This window comes from Helianthus annuus, chromosome 8 (assembly GCF_002127325.2).
Source record: "Helianthus annuus cultivar XRQ/B chromosome 8, HanXRQr2.0-SUNRISE, whole genome shotgun sequence".
NCBI lineage: Eukaryota > Viridiplantae > Streptophyta > Magnoliopsida > Asterales > Asteraceae > Helianthus > Helianthus annuus.
Genome location: NC_035440.2, coordinates 90,838,132 through 90,848,046, shown reverse-complemented (window position 1 = coordinate 90,848,046; position 9,915 = coordinate 90,838,132).

Genomic DNA, 9,915 nt, shown 5'->3' with positions numbered 1-9,915 from the left:
AAGTCAGTTTTGGCACTAGAAGCATTCGGTCAATTTTCCATTTCGAGACAATTAGTATCCCTTTCGGGAATCCTAACATGACAACCATTCGGAAAGTTAAAACGATAAACACACTTTAACCACCTAAAATTGTTCTTTAACGTGCGATTGATTAATGTCTACAAAAATCTCCTAAAAATAAGTTAGTCATCCGTTAGGAGTTTTCTAACCTCACTTAATCAAGGAAAGCAACACCGATAAACACAATGCAACCACCGAGACAAGCATAAACTAGATTAAATCACAACCGAGTTCATTTTACAAATCTTGCACATAAATTCACCAAGATAGCAATTTTGGCCGAAACTACTAACTAAGCTAACAAATCATGGCAAGAATTCGTAACAACACCATCTAACCCGTTAGAGTCCTTCCGTGAGGGCAAGCTCTCTTGATTAATAATAATTACATTTTATTAAACCACTAACCCGTTAGAGTATCATGGTGCCTACATTTTAACCAAGTTAAACTAGTTAACCAAATTAAAAGTTTACTAATACATGATTAAATAAGCTTCATTTTTCAACTATCTTACCTAACCAAGCACCAATCATCCAACACAATTACTTATAATCAAGAAATCAATATCAATAACAAGGTTGCAAACTAATCATCAAAGATAATCATAGAAAATACTTCAAAGTTTCATTACAAACATAGATCAACATACTAATGGTTATAATCAAGCAAGGGATTGTTGTGTTTTTGCCCAAAGGCTTACATTAATACTTAGTAATCAGTCTAAATGCTTGAAACATAACAAAATAATGGAAAGATTTGAGAAACCAAACCATAAACAAGCATAAGAATGAGAATCTGGATAGTAAATGAGCAAAACCGGGCAATGTGGCTTGAATCCGAGTGAAAGCAGCAGCCTTTGGAGCCTCAAAATCGCCTGCAGAGCTCCCAAAAATGTCCAGAGTTACTGATAGAATGGTTCTGTTCTGTTTATATGCTTTTTCGGTGTCGCACGGCCGTTCTCCCGATCGCACGACCGTGCACTTTAAGCATTATTGGTGGTGGTCCACCATACCGTATGACGTCACAGATCGTTGACTGGTCTTCGCATATGCACGAGCGTTCTTGATATGGCACGGACGTTCCATACTGGCATTTTGTTGCACGCCTAGTTTTGTGGTCGTTCAGCTCCGAGGTTTTCCTGCGTCGTCGGATACGCACGACCGTTCCGCATATGGCATGACCGTGCGTTTTCGGATTGGCCTGCAATGCCTTGCACGCAGTGTTGCACGCCTCGTTCACTGCCGGGTCTTCTTGGTTTGTCGGATATGCACGGTCGTGCATATGGCCGCATGATCGTGCAACACGCCCAGGTCAGTTTTTCCAACAGAATCTTCGCAGCTTCGTCGTTTTGTCCGGAAAGTCCTCGTTTTCGCTATCATCTTGTCTGGTATGCTGTTTTAGGCCTGTAAACAAAAATGTAGATAATTAAGTATCCGAATGACGGTTTTACGGCCGAAAACGCATAAAATAGGGGTAAAACGGGGGACTAAAATATGTGTAAATTAGCGAATATCATTACTCCTTGTAGTTTCTCTGTTTGAGGATTCCAATTATGGCAAGAAATCTGATTGTGCCCACGTCTAAGCAACAATGAAACTTTTGTTAAAGTAGCAGTATATTCTTAAAGAGAAAAGTTGTGAGGGAGCAGTGTCTTGTACAAGAGGTACAAATTGATGTAACAACAAGCTTTCACTCCCCTACCTCTTGCAACTCTCGCAAGTTAAGATAAAGACACTTAATGCTCCCACTAACCTTTTAGATCTCTAGGAATGCTACAAGATGAGTTTCAGTGATGTACGTGTTGTGGGAACCTTTCATATATGTTAGACTTGATTTCCTTAATGTCCAGATGTTATAAAATATTTGAGGACATATTTAGAAGGAATCATAATATATATGAATTAATTTCTTTAATACCTTTTTTCATATAAGACATATTAAATACAAGTAAATATTATGATAAATGAATTATGTCTGAAGATTCCACTTTGGGATAAGTTCCAATGAAATATAACTTCTAATGGAACTTAATTTATTCCCTTAGCCATTTAAATATTAAGGCTTATAACACATGCTCATAAGTCACTAAGAATGAGATTTGATAATATTTCATCCTTCATTAACCTAGTCATGATTTCTCATGAAATTTGGTCTTAATGGATGGAATTTCTAAGTCTCATTTTTCTTTTATTAAATTTTCATTTTCATGATAATAAAAGGTTGTGAAAAAGTGTAGCATCATCTAGTTATATCTTATAAGGTCTCTATCCAGATTGAGATGACAAATAATATGAGAGTTTAAGGTAAGAGTAACTTTGTTTTAACCATGCAAACCTCACAACTGTCATAATGCAGCTTTTATATTGATACTAAATTCTGAATAATCAACAGAATATATAAGGTATCATAAAGCCCAATTATAAAACAGTTTATTATGGTTCTTATAGTATTAACATAAAATTTTGTCACTAACTCTCATATTAATTATTTGTTGATTTCTGGTAAGGAAACACATAGAACTAGAATCAACCGGTCATGTGTTGGTTAGAATTTTACCATTAGCAGACTTAAATATCATAAATATCTTACTACTTATCTTAGCCAGCTGTTTCATTGAATTATGGATAGTCTCGATGCTCATGCCTAGTTAATGGCAAAAATTTGCAGTGAGACTTTCCTTTGAAAAAAACTTATAGCTGGAAGTAGTACTTGTACACTATCTCTGAATCTTAAAAGTATCATCCTTTCAGGTTTAGTGGCGATGAGATGAACAACATCTAATTTTCTAGTTTCATGCACTCCTTTTCCTGTACATATGCTGCTAATCAACACACTCATTTTCCTTTGGTACTCTTGAGTGTAATAGTTGATTCTTAAGGCAACTTATGATATTAGTGGAAAAGTTATATGTAATGCACCAGAAAAGTGTACTGATTTTCATGTGTAAACCTTTAAATTATGGGTCATGGTATTGTACATCATGATGTATTCACATATGCCACTAACTTTATAGTAAGAATCTAGAGTAATGCATGCGTCTTAGGAGTTATTTTGATTCTTCCAAAGAAAATAAATTAGTCTTAGGAAATTTAGAATCTAGAATAGCTCACATGATAGCAATAATTAAGTGGGTTCTTGATTATCATAAGAGGTATAATGTTTGACTTATCCCACTAGTCATGCTCTAGTTTTCTTCTGTATAACTTTTATCAGAAAAGAGCAGTAGAATTATCATATCTTAAGAAATAATCAACAATCCAACAAGAGAAAATTTTGTAGAAACTCTTTAGTAAGCAAAACATTTTAGGTTTTGAAATTAGAGTGGATAAAACAGATGAGATACAAACTTAGGAAGAAACTTGGAGTGATTTGCATTATGGGGTAATCAAGTAAGGCAGACACAAAATATTATATTGAAGATATAGTCTACTATAACACCAAAATAACAGACTAATATAAGGTTCTACCTGAATTTTGGCTTCGCTTTGGCTTTGACCAAAATTCAGACATTATGAGCGTACATAAATAACAAATTGTCTTGATGTTCTATAATAAATCTGGCTTCGCTTTGGCTTTGACCAAAATTTATGCATTATGAACATACATAATAGACTGACTTATTGTTCTACATGAAATTTGGCTTCGCTTTGGCTTTGACCATATTTCATGTATTATGAACATAAATAAATAAAACCAACTTAATGTTCTGCCTGAATTTTGGCTTCGCTTTGGCTTTGACCAAAATTCACGCATTATGAACGATATAAAATAATAAACCTCGGCTTAATGTTCTACCTAAATTTTGGCTTCGCTTTGGCTTTGACCAAAATTCAGCATTATGAACGATATAAATAATAGACCGTCTTTAGTGTTCTACATGAACTCGGGCTTCGCTTTGGCTTTGACCAAAATTCACATATTATGAACACACATAAATATAGACTGTCTCAATGTTCTACATGAACTCTAGCTTCGCTTTGACCAAAATTCATGTATCATGATGAACATACATACACAATAAGGTAAAACACATAAATATAACATAACACCTTTGGGTCAGAAATGAAATATTTATGTAAATTAGGCTAATAATTCATTATGTATGTCATTAAATAATTAGTTGTTGGGTTCATTATCCAATAATACACGTAATAACATAAAATGACATAAATTAAAGTTGGGCCATTCGCAAGTTATGGTCATACGAAACCAAATAAAATAAGGCTTCCAAAAATTAATATAAGGCATGCGAATTCGTATAAACGTTATGCGAAAATTTATACAGAAATAATTTATACAAAATATCACATGCGAAAGCTTAATATATATATATTTTTTTTGTGGATCATACAAAAAAAATCAATTAATTAATTTCATAAATTAAATGAGCCATGCGAAATTGGAGATAGAATTCACACCAACAAATATATACGATTTAGTTTTGATGGCCATCGACATATGGCAAGGCACTAAATTTTAAACATAATGACTAATCAATTAACCGTATATAAAACACATTATAGCAATCTAAACCCATCAATTAAGGTTCAACACACATAGTTCATATATATGAACTAAAATTGCCAATAATCATAAGGCAAGGCACTAAATTTTGTAATATTCAAAAGAAATAATCATGACTTAAAAAATAAAATTCATATCATCAACCAAATATTGTGTTGATTATTTAATACACAATTTCATGAATTTAAAATAAATATGGTGTCATTTTGCATGAAACAATTCTTGATTAAATTATTGCGAAATATGACAACCAATGCTATATCATTATTTGATGCCCATAGTAAAGGCAAAATAACTATCCATAATATCAAATTGATGATTAGACGTTTCAACATTAAGTTGATCATTGATGGTCATTTATGGAAAAATAATAATCAAGTTGAATAAATGATTAGATTAATTAAGTTTGGGCCATGGAAAATAATTTTGATTCATGGTAATGAGTAATGAATTGAAAAGGAATTGAGTTTTAAATCACTTTTGATTTTATCAACAAAAGAAGATAACAAACGACAACAATGTCAACCATAGTATTTCCATTGTGTACTTTTGAATCCCATGATTGGATTTTATTAAATACATTCTTCAATTTCATACCCTTATTCATAAAAAATGATTCAACAATTATTTTTAAGAAACTAATCATCAAATCACATGATTGAATAGATATAATTGACATTGCTCTGATACCACATAATAACTTTTGATTTTATCAACAAAAGAAGATAACAAACGACAACAATGTCAACCATAGTATTTCCATTGTGTACTTTTGAATCCCATGATTGGATTTTATTAAATACATTCTTCAATTTCATACCCTTATTCATAAAAAATGATTCAACAATTATTTTTAAGAAACTAATCATCAAATCACATGATTGAATAGATATAATCGACATTGCTCTGATACCACATGTTGATTATATCTATAAACATGGGTCAAAATATAGAACCTAATCATGTTTATTCAATCATAACGTAAATATAGATACCAAGTTAGAGACACTTACTTGTGGGAGTGGTCATCTTTGAAGACGAAGATAAGGCCATGATTCCCGTTATGGTACCTTGGGTTGATGGATCACCTTAGAGAGAATTTTAGTGTTGGTGTTCTTAAGGAGTTTTTCATACCTTTTTATCAATACCAATGATCAATATATAATGATCATAAGTGATGGTAGGTTATGAAAACTCTTTACATTCTCTATTAAAGGTACCTAAAGGGAAATCATAATTGCCCCTTAAACTAATCAATAATTACAATTACTACCATCAAGTAATTGTCAGGGATTAGTTATGTCATATTGGTAATGTTACAAAATGATTCGTAAGGCCACATCAACGGGTTATTTCTAACATGTCAAATATATTTATACTCGTAGAAAAAGGGCCACTACTTCGTAGTTCGATTAGGGCCACCGTAAACGTAGGAACGGCACTGATTGTGGCAACATGAGAGAGAAACGGATGATAGTGGGAGATTTGTTTATATTTTGTTTTTTAAACGAGGGGTAATGCCAAAACAATATTGGTACTGTTTTGACAATTTTTTTAAACTAATAGACTGTAATGGTTATTTTTAGTACATGCGTGTGTCCTTGTCGGCACACGCATGGTCGTACATTTATTGCCAGTACATGCGTGTGTCCTTGTCGGCACAAGCGTGCATCCCCTATGGTTGTATTTTGTATGATTTTGGGGGCGACCCGACCGATGAAAGCTTTGCACGACAGTACTTTGGCTAAAACTTGTCTTTTACTTCGTTTTCATTTGTTTTTTCGCTCGTTTGCACAAGTTAGCCAAAATCACTTGAAATTTCAGAGGGAATGAAACAAAGCACTAAATCAGTTTATCCAAAATCGTCAGAAGTGAAGCAAAATATGTATAAACAATAACACATCAACTACTTAGAGCTCTGATACCAATTGATGCGAAAACGCATCAACACAATCAAATGGAGCAAATCTATATGTTTCAAATGCGTGAAAACATATGAACGTAGTCAAATGGCACAAGATTATATGTAATAAAAAAACTTTCAAAACCTAAAGATATATTTGAGTAAAATTTAATTTAAAACTTCCCATTCCTTACGTTACTGTTTTAAAGAGTTCAAATCCTTAAAACAATGAGAGGGTAACTATGCAACAAACAATAAGAGATAAATGCAAAATAAAGGATAAAGTGAAAAGTTCAAATAAATAAGTTAGTCCAAAATTACTCCAGCCCAAACTAACTATGTTCGGTTATCTCGGTTCGACATCCTCATGTGTCGGGTTGTTACTCAAAATTTGTGCTATTGCATCACCATTACTAGTAGGATTGTAAACGAACAGAACGAACACGAACAAGGCCTTGATCGTGTTCATTTGTTAAGGATATACATGTGTTCACGAATGCTTACCGAACGAAATTTGATGTTCGTGTTCGTTCATTAAGGAAATGAACTTGTCCGTGTTCGTTTGTTAAATATAGGTACTGAACATAAACAAACGTTCATGAACGCATACGAACAAAAATGAGCATTCATGAACACAAACAAGTGTTCATGAACATAAACGAACACAAACGAACTTTATATATTATAAATTAAATATAATAAAGGAAACGTCGGGGAATGGAGCGACAGAATTATTGTTTCAACAACCATGGTAATTAAAGTTATGTATTATTGAGATTAAAGTTTACGTTGTCTTTGAATTCAAACTAAAATAACATAATTAACAGTCTTTTAAGTCACTAAGGCCCGAGTCTGCCTAAGTGAAGCACAGACATCATCATGCATAAGCACCTGAAACACATGTAAAAAAATAGGTACGTCAGCATAAAAATGCCTGTGAGATACATAGGTTTTGTTTATGCAGGATTCATGACTTGTATTTGAAAGAAGTGTTTAACAAAAATGTAGTCATGAATCCTTGTAAAATGTTTTCCTTTATGAAATCATATGAAGATCGATATGAAAATCCAATGATAATGAAAGGATAATGCATGGTTAATCAATTAACCAATTATAAATGAGTTTTGTATAAAATGTGTAATTTGTAAAATATTGTCATGTACTTGTATAAATGTTTCATGTTTCTGTCCAAGTGGTTTAGATAACGCAACAATGTATAATACAATAAAAGCACTTATATATAGGAAGTACCAGCGGCGTATCCACCATGCTTTTACCATATAACACATAGCCCCGTTACATAAGTCACTTATCAATAACCAACCAAAATGTCATGTTTAATGTCAAAATGTATATGTATAAACTATGTTCAATGTCATGTGTAACATGTATCATGTATAACCAAATGAAATGCATAGCAAGTAGCAAGTACCTACTTAAACTATGTGATGATATCAATGTGAAACAAATGTCATGTATGGTGAATAACTAGTAATTACTCAACCCCATAGGAAAATGTACAAAACAATGTTTTTGAATAAACCTAAGTTTAAATCAAATGTTATGTTTTGTAGAAAACAATGCTTTATGATTACAAACATTTATGCAGTAATGTTAATCGCATACATTCCAGCCTTGCGATTGTGGCGACAAACCTTTAAACAAATTAAAGGTTTATCTAAGTTATGTATATCGGATTTTGTCATTCCCAACTTCCAAAAAGACCTAGGAAGTCGGAAACGGGATTTGTCAAGTCCTATGGTACCATTACATACTACCGAGCGACGTGATCAATGTTAATGAATGTATTATTGTCCCGATTAACCACACCAAATGTCATAACCAATGTAGCATATGAAAACCATGTACTAGGTATGCTAAGTAAACATGCCTAGTAGAAATGTTCATGTAAAACAATGTGCTAGCATGCTCAGTAAACATACATAGCAGAAATGTCATGTAAAACAATGTGTACATATGCTAAGTAAACATATGCAACAAATGTGTAATAAATCAATGTGCTAGCATGCTAAGTAAACATACATAGCAAAACACAATTGAAATCATGTACCATAAGTGTACTAGGTGAAACTAGTATGTTTACGTCATAAAAGCATGAAAAGCACGAAAGTAACACGTATGTACATGTGTATCACCCCAAAGTATTTGAAAGCGGTAAAAGAGGGGAACTATGTACTCACTTGGGATTGCCTAATAGTCTTGAGAATAAGACCAAATAAGGCTCCAAGGATCACGAATCAACCGGCACCTAATATAGGTAACTATGTTAATAATCGGAACCTAAATCGGGAGATAGGATAGAATGAGGTTCTATAAATCAAATGAGTATTTGAACTCATATGGTATGATTTAATAGACCTTACATTCTGATTTGGAAGTCTACCTAAGTGCTTTTGACCCATTTCGACCCATTATGGTAGTATAAGCCACTATAATGTGTCGTTTGTGTAAAACTATGTTCGGATGGTTAACTATGTGTTATGTCAAGTTTTACATGCCCAATTATGCCTAAACATGTTACTAAATCAGATTATATGTCAAAAAGTTGATCACATATGTCAAATACGGATTTATGCTTCAAAAGGGCGTTTTGGTCATTTCCTATGGGCATACAAGCTACTTAACAAATAACTAACCAATCCTACGTGATCATAAGGTATAACCTCAGAGGTTATTCCCTATGCAACTATGATCACTAAGCATGCTTGGTCGGATCCTAATGATCGACCAAACAGGTCCGGTTCGAAAGTCTAAGCGGTTGTCTAGACCACTTAACTTACGACCCTAAACAAGCACTAAACTAATAGTGACGAGTTAAACAAGTCAAAACATGTTTAACCTACTTAGAAAACTGATTTGGTATCAAAACAAAATGTTTTGATACCTAAAAGTAGTTCCGTGGCAAAATGCGTGCTAAAACGCATTTTGACCGAAACTTTGACTCGTCACTACGCCTAGTTAACGTGGTAATCAGTAGGTATAATCGCTAAGGATTATAACCATCGTGATTACAATCACGTTACAAAGTCCAACCGAACTTTGCGTTGACCATTGAATGGTCAAACTGAAAGTCAACACTGTTTGACTTTTTAAGCTAGAAAGCAATAAAAGAATGAAGGAATGCTTACAAAAGGTCCTTGCTTGAACTTGATCTTATAATTCTCAGGTATGAAGTTATAAAAACATCAAATTAGAGAATTTAGATCAAGTGTGAGTTGCAACAAGTGAAATGGTAGGCTATTTATACTTGTTGCAAGTTCACAAGATCATGCCACATGTTTGTGTAGCCTCCAAGCAAGAAATCATGGCCATACAAGTGTTACAAGCAGGTTCAAAGCCTTGGAGAGGTGTTAACTTGGTTAACACACCAAGAAATTTACATAAACAGCCCCTGAATTATCAACAGA